General features: G+C 37.0%; 1 long non-coding RNA gene and 1 pseudogene across 2 annotated transcripts in view; both read right to left on the bottom strand.

The window, feature by feature from the left end:
- Window positions 1-21,240, bottom strand: part of Gm32647 — a 1,283,931-nt gene that overhangs the window by 1,109,065 nt on the left and 153,626 nt on the right. The gene's annotated exons all lie outside the window — the stretch shown is intronic.
- Gm5899 lies at window positions 19,806-20,252 on the bottom strand (annotated as a pseudogene).

The following is a 21,240-nucleotide window of genomic DNA, read 5'->3' as shown; positions in this document are numbered from 1 at the left end:
ATCACCACATCAGAGCAGTTTTCTACTATTTTCTTGATATATAATTTTTCTTTTTTTAATATTTTTATTAGGTATTTTCCTCAATTACATTTCCAATGCTATCCCAAAAGTCCCCCATACCCTTCCTTCCACTCCCCTACCCACCCACTCCCACTTTTTGGCCCTGGCGTTCCCCTGTACTGGGGCATATAAAGTTTGGATGTCCAATGAGCCTCTCTTTCCAGTGATGGTTGATTAGGCCATCTTTTGATACATATGCAGCTAGAGTCAAGAGCTCCGGGGTACTGGTTAGTTCATACTGTTGCTGCACCTATAGGGTTGCAGATCCCTTTAGCTCCTTGGTTACTTTCTCTAGCTCCTCCATTGGGGGCCCTGTGATCCATCCAATAGCTGACTGTGAGCATCCACTTATGTGTTTGCTAGGCCTCGGCATAGTCTCACAACAGACAGCTATATCAGGGTCCTTTCAGCAAACTCTTGCTAGTGAATGCAATGGTGTCATTGTTTGGAGGCTGATTATGGGATAGATCCCTGGATATGGCAGTCTGTAGATGGTCCATCCTTTTGTCTCAGCTCCAAACTTTGTCTCTGTAACTCCTTCTTCCATGGGTGTTTTGTTCCCAATTCTAAGAAGGGGCAAAGTGTCCACACTTTGGTCTTCATTCTTCTTCAGTTTCATGTGTTTTGCAAATTGTATCTTATATCTTGGGTATATTAAGTTTCTGGGCTAATATCCACTTTCACTTTCACATTATTTTCCTTTCAAGGATCACCTGCCATTGGACACGTCCTAGGTAAACACATTAGCTGGATCTCCACTATCCATGTTTTCTAATTACAAGTTTTGTTCCTTCAATAAACTAAAGTGAATATCCTTAATATCAAAGTCTTCCTTGATTTGGAAAACATGAACATCTCCCCAAAAATTGTGTGTGAACAATTACAGAAGTATTAAAGCTATACGTCAAATGTCTATTCAACACATGTATTGATTTTGAATACATATTTGGTCATTATTTTAAATTGACTTAGCTCTTGCATAAAACTCAAATGCCTACCTTCAATGTCTCTTCAGACTATGCATAAATCTATACAACACGTTTCTTGAACATTCAATAAGGAGGGAAAAGAATTATTTATTGATAAAGATTGATTTTGGAATACTTTGGTCAAAATGGACCTGAGTATCACAGAAATTTAAATAAAGTCAAAGCAGCATCAGAAATAAAACAAACAAAACCAAAGCCATCCAAGATACATAAATGACGCATGAGATAGAATTGAAGCACCACTGAGAATTCCACCGCATTCTCCAAGAGAAATCAGTGACTCCCAGGTGGGTGACACAAATGCCAGTGAAAGCTAGGAGGTACACCCTGGAAATCTGAAAATAAGGGCAGGAAATGTAATTGGCCTGCCTTGGAAGACATTTATGCTTTTTCATTTTTGTGTTTTATTGTTCCTTTCTCCTGGACTTGGAAAGACTCAGTAGTATCTACTGCCAAAATTTCATACTTTTCTTATTTCTATGAAAAGGCAAGTAATTGGTTTTTTATTTACTCAATTCCAGTCTTGCTCATACATTTTTTGCTTTCTTTTGTTAATAAGCCTGGACTACTTAAGCACAAGAGAGAGAGAAAAGGAGAGAGACAGAGAGAGACACCGTGAGAGAGACGGAGAGACAAAGAGACAGAGACAAACAGAAACACACACACACACACACAGAGAGAGAGAGAGAGAGAGAGAGAGAGAGAGAGAGAGAGAGAGAGAGAGAGAGAGAGAGAAGCAGGCTAAGCCAGAACTTGACCTTGCTGCCACTAAGGAGATTACCTAGGGTGGAGCCTTCCTCCCTAGATCACTCTATTGTTCAGCAACTGCTGCTGTTCCTCCTGCGGAGAGGCCCCAACAAGAAAATACTTTGTAGGGTGTTTTTATATAAAGTTATTGCCAGACTGTTAAATTTGTTTTAAATATAAGAAAACAAACATTCTTTCCTCTGAATGCAATTTGTTCCACTTTATTTTCATAAATATCATGTGTTGGGTCTGTGTGCTCCTTAGGTTTCTTATAGTATATCTTAAAATACAAATATGATATAAATAATTCTTATAGTGCACTGCTTAAGTAAGCCCAACAAGAGAACATGCAACAAATACACATGCTTTCTAGATAATTTTGATATGTAAATGCTTGAACCCACAAGTACAGTCATTCAGTTTTCTGTTAGTGTTTTACTTAGCATAACCCCTCCGATGTAGGGATTATATTTGACATCCCTCAGTTGAAGAATTGAGTTGAAATGAACTGCTTTGTGAAACAAGTATTTTTCCTAAAAAAGTGATTACAATATAATTAATTATTCATGTCATTTAACAGAAAGAGAAGATAAGGCAAGTGTAACCCTAAGAAGGTCTAATTTAGTTTGAGGGCAAAGAAACTGACTGCCGCAATACTTTATCTCACAGTTTGGTCTTTGAGGTAGGTCATCTCAATATTCATATTAATACAATATTAATTCAGGGAAATGCCTATCATTTCTCAATTATTATTATTTACTATTTATGTGAGGACTTAGTATGAAATAACAAAATTAACTAAACCGATAATATTACTTTTAAAAATAGATGTGAATCTATATGGTAAAATACTATTTAACCTAACCAAGCAGGTTATTGAAGTGGACAATTTCACTATTAGCTGTTTGTGTGATGAGAATGGAAGATACCAAGTTTGAGCTCAACAGGGATAATATAATGACATGATGGGGAAGCTGATCTTTGGAGAGATGAGAGTATGTCAAGGATGTAATGATGTACCTGGGATTATACAATTCTAGTTTGGCAGTAAATAATTTATATATAGATATTTTGGATGTACTATAATACTGTCATTTGTTAAAGCACCTTTAGCTTATGCATGTTTAGGTCTCTCACACCACTTTTGCTCTTGGTAACGGTGCTCTCTCAGGCTGCTTAACTTCATGAATCCTACTTCCTGATCTGCAAGCCATCATTAGAACTATGAAATTATATAAGCCAATCTCATGGAAATGTTCCTGAAAAATAATAACTAAATGATTTTCTAATAAAAGATCTCTTTTTCCTAACAGGCAATGAAAAGTCAAACATCAAACAGATAAGGTTTGATGCTTGACAAGTCAGGATTTGATTTAATCATTCTAGCTTCAGGACCACAGGATCCAACTCAGGATGCAAAGAACTATGAATAAGAATGAAAACAGTCAAGTAAATGTTATTTTCATAATTTCAATCAATAAAGTATTGTCTTTAATTTTATAAATGTAAGTAAAATACCACAATAGTATTCCAGGCAGCTATTCATTCACTTTAAATTTTCAAAATAAAAGCATTATATAGCATACTATATTTATTAATGATTTCTTGAAGTGATTGTGTTAGTCATTCTTAAATAACTAAAGAAGCTATTCAAGTTATTTGACACTTTGGTACCAAAGAGCTATTACTCAATATAATAGGCTTTTTAAATTTTAAACTAGTATTTCTCTCCTTTGTTTCTCTTAAAATTGAATCTAAAATATGTAAGAAAACTAAAATATGGCAATACCATTACTCATTTGTTTGTACAAACATTCATTTACCAATCTACCAATAGAATTACCCACAAGGGTAGATCTTTATAAATATTAGCCAATGATTAATAGTAAATTCAGTTACAAAAATACTTTCTCCATAGTGTCAATACTCAGGTGATAGGAAGGCCTAAGTAGAAATGCTCTCTCCTGGTGTTTCTGAAGAGAGTGACAGTATACTCACATAAATTAAATAATAATAAGAAGAAACTTTTAAAAATGAATTGGAATAACTCCATGAATTCAAATCATCTTATACATAGAGTTTCAACATAATATGGGGAAAGTCTCAAAATTTCTCATGATACCATTCATTGATGCTCTTCATTTTTCTATTTTTCTCTTTCTTTCCTTCTTTCTCTCTTTCTTTTTTTTTGCTCTGGTTATGTTTTTTTATGCCTTTTGTGTCACTAGAGTGGAAACTTAAGGTTTCTTTGGAAAGATTTATATTTTTTAAATATTTATTATGTTTATGTGAGTACACTATAGCATTTCAAGACATACCAAAAGAGGGCATCAGATTCTACAAAAGATGGTTGTGAGCCACCATGTGGTTGCTGGGAATTGACCCCAGGACCTCTGGAAGACCAGTCAGGGCTCTTAACTTCTGAGCCATCTCTCCAGCCCCCAGGTTACATGCTGTTTTGCTGGGACGAACACATGAAGGAGTGTTTTCCTGAAATGAACACAAGTGATAGACTAAGGCACACTTGTAAAGGAATGTTTTTGCTGAAGTAGACACAGGAGAAAGGATGTTCTGCTAAAGCAATCATATAAAAGGACATGTGATAAATGATTTTTCACTAATGACACACATGTATTGGTTGCCTTACAGTGCATAGTTGAGCTCCATTTGTCTGGACTCCATAAAGAGAAACACACCAAAAAACTTCTGGTGGAGTGCTGCAGTTTCTTGCCACTTCAGCAGACTTGGGCTGATCAGCAGAGTGATGTTATCTGAGATTCTCTCACCTGCTCTGACAAGACACATGCTGAGGTAAGACCCACGGAGAACAAGTGATATTTGGAGGGAGATAAGTAAGACCAAAGGAATAGAGATGCTGGGCTTGGTTTGCTTGCATAGCTAAATGCTTGTTGGTCTGTCTTCCCTGATGTTTGCTTCCCTAAGAGAAGCACAGCCCAGAACTCCTGCTAATGTCCCTACTGGTCCAAATCCCTCCTGCTTGGCTAATTCTGCTAAGTCATGCCACCTGCTGCTATCCTGACACTACTGAACTGAACTGCTGATATATCTTTGAAGGGTTGGCTGGTAGTCTGGCTGCCACTGCTGACCTCTGAATGAACTGCCAATTTCCTGAAAACACAAATGGGATTGGGCCCAAAGAACCATTTCTAAACAGGTCTATTCTACTGTATCTTTTCTTTTCCATTACCTCTGGTGAGTGGTGCGGCAGAAGAGAGGTTAAAGCATTTTGGAAACTTTATTAAAAATAGGTATTGACAAAATTAAAGTTATAGGTCACTGCATGCAAACCAGACTTGGTTTAACTATTGTTTCCCTTCCCTCTTCCTCCTGTATTCTGGGATTATACTGTGGCAATGTCCCAGCTCAGTGCCTCTCTATGCTAGAAAAGAATCAGATGGTGAGGTAAATTCTAGCCCAAACTAGAGTTTTGACATTATATTTGTTCCTTAATCTTAATCTCTTCTTTTAAAGAATGAAAAACCAAGATTACATTTCTAGGCACCTTTATAAGTCATAAAATAGAAAACTCAAATAATCTCAGTTTCATTGATTTCTTTAGTATGGCAATAATTTTATGTGCATACTTCTGGCTGTGATAATTAACAGAATTATAAAACTCACCTTGGTTTTCTTTTCCTAATCGATAATCTGTAATCACAATCATGGTCTATAAAATATAGAAACTTTCTATATAAGGAAGCTGATCTATTTTGGAATATACTTTAATGAAACTCTTAAAAAGTTACCACAACAAGGCATATATGTAATTCTAGCAGTCAGGAGACTGACATGGGGACCAGGAATTTTAAGGTAGCTGTGATTACATAATATGATCTCACAAACTGGCAGTGCAGTGACCAGAAAATAGGGTAAAATGGGGGTTGGTAGAACAAACAAAACAAAACAAAACAAAACAAAACAAAACAAAACAAAAACCCAAAAAAACCAAAAACCAACCAACCAACCAAAATTTACCAGAATGTTACAATGTAAAGAACCCATTTGTTTATATTAAAAATATTGGTCAACTTGAACAGAATTAGCTTTCACAGAGCATGCACTTGATTCTATGTAGATTTAATCACCCTTGGATAGAAATAATGTCTCCCTTGTCTTAAGCAGTGCTAAGTACATTGTCTAGAACCTCAATTGATAATGATAACAATTGAAGGCTTTTCCAGTTTAATCAAGATTTGTATTCATTTACTCATTTTGCAGTTGTCAGACTAAATAAAATGAAAGTCAACCTACAACTTGACAACTTTCTACTCTTTTAAAACACATTTCATGAAGGAAAAGATCCAACCTTTCAATTACTTTTGTAATCTATAGACATGAGCTGCAGGAAATGAGGAATAAAACTAACCACCATCACCCCTGATATTTGAGGTAGAAAACCATATCTTATTTAAGAACCTAATATTTGGCACATCCTTTATACAATGGTAAAACCAATTGCATATTGTAAACGGGCATTTATTTCCAGTATCACAAAATGCCTTCAAATGGGATCTGTTACTTATTCAAGTAGATACATATATGATATGAATAAATTTTGAAAAACTTTTTTCAATCTCTGTCTTCAATAAGATCATCACTGTGACTAATTGAGTTACAGACATCACATCTAAACTTCTCTTAACTCTCCTGTTGTGGAAGACAGAATGTTATTCCCTATCCAGCCACGACCACACACTGTCAAATATGCTTGCCCTTTGGTGTTATTTTCCTTACTAAGTGTGCTTACATAGGAAGAGATTTTACATATGGAATTAGAATCACTAGCCAGCAGCCACCAAAACAGATAATCCTGGATCACCTAGGAAAATCAACTGTAATCACATAAGGTAATAAAATGCAAGCAAGGAAGACAGAATGACTAAACCGCCTCCAAGTTTCCATACAACACTGCTGATTTCAAGATGAATTTAGCCATTGTTAAGCAATGTAAGTAATGTAGACTGGCTGTGAGGTAGCAAAAGCTCTCCAAACTCCAGAAGAGAGCTCCTAAACCTATAGTTTAACTTAGCCTCTCACAGCATGATTGACTTCCAAGAGAGAGATCTGAGTTAGTAAGTAGATGTCATTTTAACCTGCTGACTTTTCTTTTGTGCAGATTCAATCTAAATGTGGTGCTCTATGGGACAGTGGACATGTTGCAATGGTAGTCATTTTATAGAAGCTATTGGAGAAAGTGGAACATGTAGACTTACAGAAATTTTTTCTAAGGCCTGGAAATGTCCTAAATGAGTTTGGTTTGCTCAGAGTATTTGACTCTCTGCTGATTATTTCATTGGAACTGCATTCGCTATTTTGATGCGAGCCAGCAATTTGAACATTCACCTTCTAGAACAACTTTTTAAAAAGGGGCTAAAGAGCAACACTATGACACATATACCTGTTGATAATGTGGAACATTATAAGGGATGTCAGCCAATTCATTTATATTCAATGCAATTAATCTCCAGGACATGACAAATCTTACTAGAAGAAGGGAATGCATTCCAGATAATACACTTCTGAAGTAATGAATAACCCTCCCTGTGAAGTACTTTAATGGGTCTTCTTGTCAGATTTAAGATTTTATTATTAACGTTAGAATGTGAAAGCACAAGAAGATACAGTTGCAAATCAATTTCACTGTTCCTTCATAACGAGTCCCTAATTGACCTCAATTTCTAATATAGTTATATATTTCTTTCCATACTTAATTTTCATGACAGGTATAGGAGATTTTAGAAACTGAGCATAAAGACATTTATTTTAACATTTTATCTTACGTAGTTTAGTAGAATTATTTATCACCTCCACACTAATATATAGAAGGTATTTATGTCTCTTTACAGTTTAGAAGATGATCATTTTATAAAATTAGTGCTTCATTTACTAAGAATACATAAAAGTAACTATCAATACTAATTCTCATTATGTAAGGATCCATCCCAGAATATTCATATTTTATAGGTAATGACGAATAAGATATGACACTGGATTTTCTTTGTAAAATGAGCTATTTGGTTGCTGTATTAGAAAAATATGAATTAGAAAGACTTTTGACTACTCAAATAGCCAATATCTGTCTATGTCATTTGACATTTAACAAAATATAATAAAGTATTTTCCCTAATTACCATAGTTTGAAATTATGAATATAAATTATTTAGGTCCATGAGACAGCTTAATCAGAAAAGTGCAAATATAAGAACCTGGGCGCAGGTAGGTCCTAGGAACCATCTCAAAAGCCAGTCAATACTGCACACCTAGATAACGTCAGTACTTAGGGTTGGAGGCAGAAAGACACTGGGAGCTTGCTGAAAACAGTCCAGACAAAATTGTAGAAACTAAGTTCAGTGACAGAGTCTACCTAAATGAGTTATATGAAGTGTAGAGGAAAATTAACCCATCAACATGGCTGCTTTGACAAGGGATCATATTACATCCAAAGTTACTATCTAGCTGGAATGCAGACACATCCATATATAGCATATATACTTTTAATCCCTAACAATTCAAGGTGAGGTCAGTTTGCAGATGGAAGCAGCGTGTTTAAAAGTGACTTTAATTGAGGGACAGAGAAAGTGATGCAACAGAGAAAGATTTGACAGAGTAAGTTAGAGATAGGATACACCCAACTCACAGGAGAACAGCAGGTTAAGAAGAGCTGCTCAGGTTAGCAAGAGAGGAAAATAAAGGCGGTGTGGTGTCTGTGTTGTGTGTGGTATGTGTGGTTAGTAGTTTTACCTGGGTAATTTTAAAGAGACTGGTTACAGAGAGTACAAGCTACACACAGGTGATGACAGAAATGAGCCAGAGAAAGTGAATGAGCCAGAAGCTTAGAACATACTGTCAAAGTTAATATGAGGCCAAGCAGAGCAATTTGGTTAGAATCAGTCAGCTTGGAAGATTAAATTTAATGGAGGATAAAAGCTTACAGGGCTAGGGATAGTTAGAATGGAGAAAGAAACCCTATGGCTCTCATTTCAATTCATCTGAAAAAATAAAAGTGATATTTACAGTGAAGTTATCGAAGAAATAGAGGAAGACATACATCCCAATATCGACCTCTTACTTCCACATACACTAGAACTGGCAAAAACACTTCCACATTTGCAACCAACCAACCAACCAACCAACCAACCAACCAACCAACTAACCTATCAAAATTTAACAGTTTTTATTGCATGGCCATAAATTTAGACTAAGGAAGACTGGGTACATACAGGACAGGACAATAAGAGACTCGTGTATCTGAAGAGCACAACTGTGCTATACTTTCAATAAAAAATCTACCATGCTCATTGTCAATTATCACCTTTTCTCTTTCCTTCTTTTTTTTTTTTTTTTTTTTTTCTTTTTTGGTTTTGCGAGACAGGGTTTTTCTGTGTAGCCCTGGCTGTCCTGGAACTCACTCTGCACACCAGGCTGGCCTTGAACTCAGAAATCCACCTGCCTCTGCCTCCCAAGAGCTGGGATTAAAGGGGTGCGCCACCACTTCCTAGCCTTTCTTCCTTCCTTCCTTCCTTCCTTCCTTCCTTCCTTCCTTCCTTCCTTCCTTCCTTCCTTTCTTTCTTTCCCTCCCTTCCTTCCTTCCTTCCTTCTTTCCTTCTTTCCTTCTTTCCTTCCTCCCTTCCTTCCTTCCTTCCTTCCTTCCTTCCTTCCTTCCTTCTTCCTTCCTTCCTTCCTCCCTCCCTCCCTCCCTCCCTCCCTCTCTCTCTTTCTTTCTTTCTCTCTATTTCTCTCTCTTCTCTCTCTTCTTCCCCCTCTCTCTTTATTTCTTTGTTTGTTTATGCAAAACTACACTTTTGTTGTCTTCAGACACACCAGAAGAGGACATTAGATTCCGTTTCAGATGGTTCTGAGCCACACTGTGGTTGCTGGAAATTGAACTCAGGATCTTTGGAAGAGCAGTCAGTGCTCTTAACCACTGAGCCATCTCTCAAACTCAATTATCACCTTTCAAACAACAAATACTTGTCAAACAATTGGGAGTATAATATAATATTTTTCTAGCATAACTTAATGGAAATGAGGTAGGCATTACTGCCATGTGAATATCCACTGTTGACCACATTCTTAACCTCACCAACTGCTAAGCATGAAAATCTACTTTGGATTTCTTAACTATCTGTTTCTTTCTGTGAAAATAGGAGCCACCTAACATGAACATTCATGGATTTAAATTTAGATAACTCAGGCAAATTGTGTAGTGCCTTGGTCCTATGGTACATTGAAAATTCACTAAATAAAGTTAGTGTGAAATTTTAATTTATTATTCTTGTTGTGTGATATTTGTATGTGGACATAGACATGCCATGGTAAATATGTGGTGAGAAGATAACATAGCAGATCAGGTTCCCTGCTTCCAATTCGTATGTGGATGCTGGTTGCTGAACTCTAGTCCTTGGGCTTTGTGACCAGCACATTTGCATGCTGTGTCTCTATCTGCACAGTATTCCTATGTATATAAAAATCAAGTGATTGAACTGTTTTTGACTATTAATGTTATTTCTAATAGTATTGTATCATCTTTCTGATGCTTTCTAGTGTTCCCTTTGAGAAATTCACAATAATTGAGCAATTTGTGTATTTCCTGTCTCATTGAATGTTCCAGAGGAAGAAACATTTTGTAAACATCCTTTTCACGCCAGTAACCCTAAAGGGGAAATCCTGTAATTTGTTTCAAAAAGCTTTCTATTATTTCAGCACAAAATGATAAAAATCCATTTTTGTGCATTTGATGGAGATTCGCAGAATCCAATTTTCCTTGTAATGGAACACTTTATTGTGCTTCCTTAATAGTATAATTTTTTTTCTTCTTGATGAGGAATGTAACCCAGCAATGACAGAGCAAAAGACTAACACCCATAGATGCCCAAGGCTGGATCTGGACTAAGTAGATTTAGCAAACTGATAGAACATAAGAAAATCAAATACAGGACAGAAGTCTGGCGTCTGTTATTTGTCCTGAGCTGTGGGGCTTGAATTAATACTGACTGTTTTGAATTAAATTTGGCAATGGACTAGAGACATGAAGGGTCTGTTTTATTGTTTTTGTTTGTTTCTATTATTGTTATTGGGAGAAAAAGAAGATATATGAATGTTCTCCTGCAGTTAAGAATCCTGAGAGAGCAAAGACCTGACACTTAAACAATGGCCCAGTGGTTTTTGTGAAACTGCTCTCATATTTCACTGCAGCAAGTATGAAATCATGTTTCCAGGGATTGGCAGCCCCACCCCCTTTTTAATCTGCTGCGCAATGGGGAAACGCTGTGTCACTTATACACAGAAACGCTTAAAAGGGGTATTTTTGTGACATACCTTAGTAAGGAATATCCATTTGTCTAGAGAAGCTTCTCAAAGGTGGCTGTGTACCAGAATGCTGAAAGAACTTTTCTACAAGTACCAGTTTTTTCAGAATCACTGTGATGCATTATCAGAGTCTCCCAGGAATAAGACTGGAAAGGAGATAAAGCCAGAAGAAAGTCTAGTCCTCACAAATGAAAAAAAAAAAAAAAAAAAAAAAACAAATTGAAAGCATGAATCTAATCAGTCCCCCAAGAAAACAAACTGCCAAGTATAATATAACATGCTCTATGGAAAAAGAAGCATAAAACCCGGTGTGGTACATGTCCAAAAACAGAACATCAGCCACGTTTTTCTATATCCCAGGATTTGTATATTTCTCTTTTTTTTATTATTTAATTTTTTAACAATCTAGATTGTATTCTTCTCCTGGTCTACCCTCCAACTGTTCTACATCCCATACCTCCTCCCTGTTTCCCTGTCCCCACGAGGATGCCCCCAAACCTTCGCCCCCGACTCCACCCCCAGACCTCTAAATTCCCTGGGGCCTCCATATTTCAGACATTGGAATATTGCAACCAGGCAGCTGATATGAGGTCCCCCAACACATATAGAGCAGAGGACTGCCAGGTCTGGGTACAATCAGAGAAGATGTATATTTCTTTTTAAAGAGCACGTAATTCTGACTAGATTCAAAATCAAAATCAAATCCCACCAGTGGGTTTGCTTACAACTAGAAAATCATTTTCTTAGAAGGAAGGATCTTAAGTCCCATTAGGAATGATGTTATTGTAGTCATGGCTGAATATTTATCCATTTTACTTTACTCTTAATATCATTATGTCTTTACTACATTCAACATCTTCTTAGCTTTACATATTATCTACAGTAGAAAAAACTGTTGGTTCTGAGACACCAGACCAACTCCATCTTGTGTTCAGGTTCCATCTTAGAAAACCTGAACTACGGTTGAACTCAGGTCTGTACATAGCAGTAGTCTCTAGTAGTCTCTAATAACCACCAATCAGATGGAAAGCTGGACTTACAGTTGTACCTGAAGATATTTACATATGAAAGTTTATGGTTTGGCTCCCAGCACCAGCCAATCATATTAGAGGGCAACAAATTAACTAATAGTCCCCCAATCAAATGTGTGACAAGCTAGATACCTCCTTGCTTGTTTTCTTGCCTCTATAAATACTTACTTGAAACTGGGCTCAGGGCTTCACCCTCCATCCAAACATGCTATGTCAGTGAAGATGTTGCAGTGCAGGCCCCAGAACAAGCTTGAATAAAAACCCTTGTGAAACTGCATCTAGATTGGCTCTTTGGTGGTCTTTAGGGGTTCAAAAAATGGGCATAATAATTCAAGCACTTAAAGAAAATTTTTTTCCAGATGGAGTTTTAAGCTCCTCCTGATGTCAGTCTACTGGAGGAGATTCACTTTTAGCAATTAGAAACAAGGCCATGTCACAGGAAACACATTGAATTAGCTTTCATTCTATTCCCAGTTAAACACTTCTTGGTTATGTAAGTTTATAATAATCATTTACTTTTTCTGTATTTCACTTCTACCAGTCTAAAATTGTCCTACCATTCTGGATTCGAATTCCTATGAAAACTGATGAAATAATGGTGTAGGACTAAAACACAGTAGGTATCAGCACTGTTGGGTTTTATCTCTCTTTTGTACTTTTACTATTACTGTTATGCTTGCTATACAATGAATATTTTCTGAATGTTAGAAACCCTGGAAAAAGTTTTCAAGATACTCTTGGGTTAAAAATACCGTATGGGAACTAGGTTTCCACATCTGTTAAGCATACAAGGACTAGAACCAAACTACTTCAGTGTGCTTCACTTCCTGGTCTATCTCTTTTTTTTTTTTTTTTTTTTTTTAATTTTTTTTTATTAGGTATTTAGCTCATTTACATTTCCAATGCTATACCAAAAGTCCCCCTTACCCACCCACCCCCACTCCCCTACCCACCCACTCCCCCCCTTTGGCCCTGGCGTTCCCCTGTACCGGGGCACACAAAGTCTGCGTGTCCAATGGGCCTCTCTTTCCAGTGATGGCCGACTAGGCCATCTTTTGATACATATGCAGCTAGAGTCAAGAGCTCAGGGGTACTGGTTAGTTCATAATGTTGTTCCACCTATAGGGTTGAAGATCCCTTTAGCTCCTTGGGTACTTTCTCTAGCTCCTCCATTGGGAGCCCTGTGATCCATCCATTAGCTGACTGTGAGCATCCACTTCTGTGTTTGCTAGGCCCCGGCATAGTCTCACAAGAGACAGCTACATCTGGGTCCTTTCAGTAAAATCTTGCTAGTGTATGCAATGGTGTCAGCATTTGGAAGCTGATTATGGGGTGGATCCCTGGATATGGCAGTCTCTACATGGTCCATCCTTTCATCTCAGCTCCATACTTTGTTTCTGTAACTCCTTCCATGGGTGTTTTGTTCCCACTTCTAAGGAGGGGCATAATGTCCACACTTCAGTCTTCATTTTTCTTGAGTTTCATGTGTTTAGGAAATTGTATCTTATATCGTGGGTATCCTAGGTTTTGGGCTAGTATCCACTTATCAGTGAGTACATATTGTGTGAGTTCCTTTGTGATTGTGTTACCTCACTCAGGATGATGCTCTCCAGGTCCATCCATTTGGCTAGGAATTTCATAAATTCATTCTTTTTAATAGCTGAGTAGTACTCCATTGTGTAGATGTACCACATTTTCTGTATCCATTCCTCTGTTGAGGGGCATCTGGGTTCTTTCCAGCTTCTGGCTATTATAAATAAGGCTGGTATGAACATAGTGGAGCATGTGTCCTTCTTACCAGTTGGGGCTTCTTCTGGATATATGCCCAGGAGAGGTATTGCTGGATCCTCCGGTAGTACTATGTCCAATTTTCTGAGGAACCGCCAGACTGATTTCCAGAGTGGTTGTACAAGCCTGCAATCCCACCAACAATGGAGGAGTGTTCCTCTTTCTCCACATCCTCGCCAGCATCTGCTGTCACCTGAATTTTTGATCATAGCCATTCTCACTGGTGTGAGGTGGAATCTCAGGGTTGTTTTGATTTGCATTTCCCTGATGATTAAGGATGTTGAACATTTTTTCAGGTGCTTCTCTGCCATTCGGTATTCCTCAGGTGAGAATTCTTTGTTCAGTTCTGAGCCCCATTTTTTAAGGGGGTTATTTGATTTTCTGAGGTCCACCTTCTTGAGTTCTTTATATATGTTGGATATTAGTCCCCTATCTGATTTAGGATAGGTAAAGATCCTTTCCCAGTCTGTTGGTGGTCTTTTTGTCTTATAGACAGTGTCTTTTGCCTTGCAGAAACTTTGGAGTTTCATTAGGTCCCATTTGTCAATTCTCGATCTTACAGCACAAGCCATTGCTGTTCTGTTCAGGAATTTTTCCCCTGTGCCCATATCTTCAAGGCTTTTCCCCACTTTCTCCTCTATAAGTTTCAGTGTCTCTGGTTTTATGTGAAGTTCCTTGATCCACTTAGATTTGACCTTAGTACAAGGAGATAAGTATGGATCGATTCGCATTCTTCTACATGATAACAACCAGTTGTGCCAGCACCAAAAGCCTAGATACTTCTGTGTTACGTTGTCTGTGAAGTGAGTTCTACATGTATAAATTGAACATTTCTAGTGGCATTTCTTTGGATATAGAGACTATTAATGAATTATCACCTAGAAGATGTTAAGAGTACCTTGACAATAACCTACAGGTCTCTGCTTCACTTTAAATCCTTTCCATCAAGAGGGAAACCAGATCCAGTACCAGGAACCTAGTTTAATTGCTCAATGCTACTAAAGTCAGTTATTGGAAGAGAACCTCTGATGAGTACTTTACTAAAACAACAGCATCATCCTTAACAGCAACATCAATGTTTGTTCTTATACCCACAGAGCAATATAATCTTCATTCCTTATCAAGGAAATTTCTCTTGGCCACAGAAATATAATTATGGAAAACCATACCCAAATAGAATGCAGAGCTCAGGGAGCCTAGTCTCAATAGATTCATTTACAAAACACTCCCAAACATAAGGCTCATGGAACTTTGCAGAAAGTTGGAAAGAAAGATTATCTTCACCAGAAGACTAGGGAGTTTTCTATGAGATCGTCTCCTGTGAATGCTATAGGCTATAACCATAAAGTCTTACCCCAGTAAGACTGTCAAACTTGATCTGACAAGAGCAATATCTGAACCCTACACACAGAAATATAGGCAACTACGGAATGCTAAGAGCAGGAGAAATAATCTTGTTCAGGGACAAGCTTACCAATTGGTTATTTAATATCAAATGCTCAGACCTGGAATAACACATACAAATAACTTTATTCTATAAGGATGGAAGAGGTTGTATTTGAATATGTATGTGTATATGCATGCATATATATATATATATATATATATATATATATATATATATATACACAAATAAATAATATGTATGTATACATAAATATATGAGATATATATATATATATATATATATATATATATATATATATATATATATATATATATAATTGTGGGAATGTTCCACAGCCCTCTTGCACTGTTCTTGACAGGAAAGGGCTGGTCTCCCAGGAATGCTGACACAGGCTTACAGACTCACAGGAGGAACATGCTACAGCCAGAGACAGCAAGACCATTTAACACCAGAGATTACCAGATGGTGAGAGGCAAATGTAAGGATCTTACCAACAGAAACCAAGACATCTTGGCATCATCAGAACCCAGTACTCCCACCGCAGCAAGTCTTGGATATCCCAACACACCGGAAAAGCAAGATTTGTATTTAAAATCATATCTCATGATGCTGGTAGAGGATTTTAAGAAGGACATTAATAACTCCCTTAAAGAAATACAGGGAGAACAGAGCTAAACAGGTAGAAGCCATTAAAGAAGAAACAAAAAAAAATCCCTTAAAGAATTACAGGAAAACAACCAAACAGGTGAAGGAAGTGAACAAAACCATCCAGGATTTAAAAATGGAAGTAGAAACAATAAAGAAATCACAAAGGGAGACATACACAATTCCAAATCGCAGCACTTTATTCATTTTCAAATTGTAGCCACTGCTACTTTTCAGAGATAAACCCCTTAGGGCAATGACAGTAGCTTTTCCTTGGCTTAGGAATTGCTGCCAGGTATTCCTTTCTGGCAAGAGCTCATTCTCTGGAAATTGATGAGGTGACTGTAAGTAATTTAGATAGAGCAGTTTCAAATCCATTTAGAAGCTATTTAGGGAAGTCTGAGTCTGCAGTCAAAGTTGAAGCTGACACATCCTATGAGCTCTGAAGGGAGAGAACCACAATCAATAGACTATTGTATTAAATAAGTCCGAAACATCTTAAATTTCCCTGAGTATTTTAATCCCATTTGCAGGAGCACGCAGGTAGATAGTACAAGATGAAGGAATTCAGACAGCCTTAGGTAAGAAAGGAAATGTGCAGCTCCTCAGCTGGAGAGATGTTTCAGCAGTTAAGAGCATCAGCTTCTCTCACAGATGACCTGGGATCAATTCCCAGCACCTACAGGGCAGCTCACAGCTCTCTGTAACTATAGTTCCAGCAAATACAGTGACCCCCATGGGGAAACAACCATCTTTATGGTACACATACATACATGCAGGATAACCACTAAAACACATAAAAACCATTAACAAAAATATTGTACTCAGCCTCCCCCTTTTCTCTTTCCTTCCATCTTCTGTACCCTGATGTCTCTTCTCATTCTGCCATGCCTATGCCCTAACACTCACAACGTTTAGCCTGGTAAAAGCAGAGCTCATCCAGACTCAACTGGAAAAGTACCTTACCTATTATAGGTTTCCAGATAGCCCTTTAGTTCTGACATATAGTTTTCAAATCTTTCTGTATATTAGAAATATCATGTACAATTTCATACAGTAGGAATTCTGTCCCCAAGAATTCATTTCATCTGGAGAAGATAACTAGAAATGCATAGTTTTTTTTAAGAGTTTCTAGGTGAATTTAATGTGAAAGCAGGGTTTAGCACCGATGTTGGTCGCACCCTTACCCTGGTTCCTCCATGGAGACTATAGCATACTTCCTTCCTGTACTTTGCCTTTAGGGATTACTGTGTGGTTGATGAGCTCCTGAAACTCCTTTTGTTTCTGCCTAATGCCTAACCTGGGGCTGATAATTAATTAGCAAGTATATGAATGTATTAACTCACTTATTTATTCTTTACAACTTCTATTTTCTTTCCTTACATTCTAGCATCTAGTAGTCAATACACATAATCATTTGCTGTTATATTAATTTACAAAAAATAAAAGACACATATTACTTAAAATGGTATGGGTTTCTGAATAAGAAAAGTTAGATAATTGTATTATAGTCATCAAAATATGATGTCATATTTTAAAGTAAAAAAACATACAAAGAAGAATGTGTCACAGTATATAAGTACATGTCTATAAGCACAGAGTTATAGGCATATTCAAATGTATCTATTAAAGTCATAAACATACAATATTTTTACTTTACACTGTAGTGAGTAATCACACAGGCATGCACCTGAGACCAAACCACTTGTGCTGTGCTATTCTGCTCTACCAGGTCTACCCATCTCTTCTGCCTGTGTTTCACTATCCTTACCTATAGTATAAGGGTAAACTAATAGTTGTCACATTAGAATACTACATGAATCAAATATATAAATCTAAAGAAAGAATGAACTGCATAAACTAATCGCCTGTATTATTACTTAACCAGCTTCTCTTTCATGCTTGATGATATTGTACAGTATTTTCAGTCATTCAGTAGTAGCTGTGAATCGGGGCAGACTGTCGATTCATATCTGTCATCGCAAATATATGTCACTCACAACAAGTGTTCAGTATGCTGGTTTTATCAACACTGAATAATTTCACATTTCCATGGAATACTTTCTGGATCAAATAAATAAATAGGCAAGGAAAAAAAAAACATGTTTCTCAGCAACCCAGGTTCTAACTAACTAGAATAATTATTATAAATCAAACTGCTGTCATGTCAAAACAGAAATTGATATCTCTACTTTACATAGATGATATGTTTCCTACATATACTTTCTTCTTTTCCTGAAGTCTACACAGCATATTTTCACATGTGTGAGCTTTGTATCTTGTTGCTGTTTCATGGTCAGAGAATGTACATAAAATTGATTTCTTTATAAGAAAATATCATCAACTCAATATCACATAAATGTGTATTATACAATATATTTCTGTATATAAAACATAGCCCCTAATATATTATGAACATTGCTTATGAACTGAGACAAACTATATGTCTAATTTCTAAGAGAAACAACTACATTGCTCATTGTGAGACAGGATCTCAGGCAGTGTGGTGGAGACTCAAGCTCTCAAGTAACTGACAATCCTGGTTGTTCTACCCTTTCCTCCCAAGTTCTGAGATCGGTGACATCTTTTGTCATGTAGAACTAGGGAAATAAGATACAGACACATAGTATTTATGTAATGTATGTATAATTTGTTTCAACAATGATTTAAGTTTAATGCTCCGAAGCTGTTATTTTATAAAATACCCCTTTATAGCTTTCATTCTTTGTACATCAAAAATATTCACTAATCTGACTCTTGTCATTTCTTATTGTTTTCTTTAAATTATCTCATGCTGCCTATTAAAAATCTACCAATAAATCTCTCTTCTAGACATGACTAAAACCAAAATCTATATTGTGACATTATTTTTAGTTATATATTTTTTGTCTCTTGTAGGACAAAATAATTATCTGTGGAGGAACGCAACCAAAGCCGTTCGGTCTTTTTACTTAATTGTATGTTTCATTTATTATTTCCAAGCCTAACTGTAACCAGCTTTATTAAAGATGCTTTTCATAAACAATCATGGTATTTCAGGCAGGACATGGGAAGACAATCAACAATATATAAGAACTTCTGAATTCCCTTCTTGTATAGATTACCAAAATCAGAAAGCCACTATAAAACCCAATGGAGTCTTCATTCAATGCTTTGAAAAGGGGGAAGTAGCTTAGAGTGAGGGTTGACATCTCACATTAAGGATGTTGTTTAGCAACTTTTCACAAGCCCACCCTGACTTTCAGGAAATGAGCATGGCAGAATTATCAATCTGAAGGAACCAGTACTCTTCTGAGAACACTCAATGAAGTCACTGCAAAGTCAACATCGCCCAATAGACTGGAATACCAATTTTGGGGGCCAGGTTCCAACAGGTCTCTGGTTTTCAAGGAAATTAAGTCTATGTTGATAGTGCAGAGGGAAGAGGATATAAAAATGAATTTATAGTTTTCCCAGACCACAAGGCATGGTTGTGCCTTGGTGGCCACCTAGGTCAAGACCAGGATATCTCTCCTGGGAGATAACAGGGACCTTTCAAAATTATCAGGGAAAGAGGTTTTCTGTCCTCAATCCAGCTTGGGAGAGATTTTGTTACTGACACATGATCCTTCCCCAACCCAGTAATGAAGTGTTCTGTGTGCTAACAATATAGGAAAAAAAATAAAGAAAGAAAGAAGAAAGAAAGAAAGAAAGAAAGAAAGAAAGAAAGAAAGAAAGAAAGAAAGAAAGGAAGGAAGGAAGAAAGAAAGAAAGAAAGAAAGAAAGAAAGAGAAAAGAAAAAAGGTAAAACGAAATTCTGCATTTTTATAAAACTTGATAAAAAATAGTATTTCAAACTGTACAGTCACCAGAAGTACACGGTTATCAAAAATGCAGACAGGTCACTTGGAATCTCCAGCACCTTATGCTTTCTGTGCCTGGTCTGTTTTGCCATCTCCATTTTCTGCAGGATTATTCGCATCCATATAGGCATCAGCTTTCCCCCTCTTCCCCTTGGGCACCTTCTCTCCCTTCTTCGCAGGGGCCTTTTGAGGTTTGGGTTCTGGCTTTGGAGGAGCAGGTTTAGCAGACAACCTTGCAGATCTTCTTTGTGGCTCATCTTTAGCCTTGGTTTTGTCTCCTTTAGCATCCCCTTCAGCCTTTCTTTTGATCATGGTGGCTGCAGGGGATGTTGTTGCTGAACACAGCATGTGGATTTGGTCCGTTCAGGGGTTGTCTTTGCTACTTCTTCCCAATTCTATGTTTTAATTTCTAGAAAATCCCAGTGCAGGGTTTCTCCATGTACTTGCTTTGTAACCTCATATTAGTAAATTAATTGTTCTATGACAAAAGAGTTTTCATCACACACAATAATTTTATATAAAGAACACTGTCTAGCATCTTAGTGTCAGCCATGTTTATGTTGATGCCAAGACTATGCTGGTGAATTAATAGAAATTTGATAAATCCACTGACAGAGAATAGTGTTAGAAGGGAAATCCCCACTAGTATTTGGAGGACTTTCATTAGAGTCAGGTTATGGAAAAACCACTATGTTCTATTGCAGTATAAACATCGGCCCTCCATCTATGCATTACAACACTACCATGCCATTAAAGTGAGTGTTGCAAGGTATTTTAGCATGAAAACATAGGCAACAACATCATTGTCAAGCTGTACTTGAGGTAAATGCTTTCTAATACTCCCATATAGCCAGGATACATCAAAGAATATATTTAAAACCATGTGTGGAACTAATTAACTGTATTTGTTAGGGAACTAATGCTATGATAAAACACGATGACCAAAAGCAACATGGTGAAAAAAAAAGTTGAATTCACTCAAATGGCCATCTAACAGCTCATCATCAAAAGCAGTTGAGGATGAAATCTCAAGCAGGACAAGATGCTGGGCCAGGCAGAAATCGATGCAGAGGCCATGGAGGAGTGCTGCTTACTGGCTTTTTCCTTATGGCTTACTCAGCTTACTTTCTTATAGACACCAGGACCATCTGTCTCAGGATTGAAAATTTCTATCAATTACTGTTTAAAAACAAACAACTCGTTTATAGGCCTACTTACAGACTTTTCTTTTTTATAATTATGCTACGTTTTTAGTCTTTTTATTTTATGTTTATTGGTTTTTGCCTGAATATGTATGTCTGTGTGAGGGTGTCTGAAGCCCTAAAACTGGAGTTACAGACAGGTATGAACTACCATGTGGATGCTGGGCATTGATGCTGAGTCCTCTAGAACAATAGCTA

Source organism: Mus musculus, chromosome 7, assembly GCF_000001635.26.
Source record: "Mus musculus strain C57BL/6J chromosome 7, GRCm38.p6 C57BL/6J".
Taxonomy (NCBI): Eukaryota; Metazoa; Chordata; class Mammalia; order Rodentia; family Muridae; genus Mus; species Mus musculus.
Note: the sequence above shows the minus strand (reverse complement) of the source record. Positions and strands in the feature narration are given on the sequence as shown.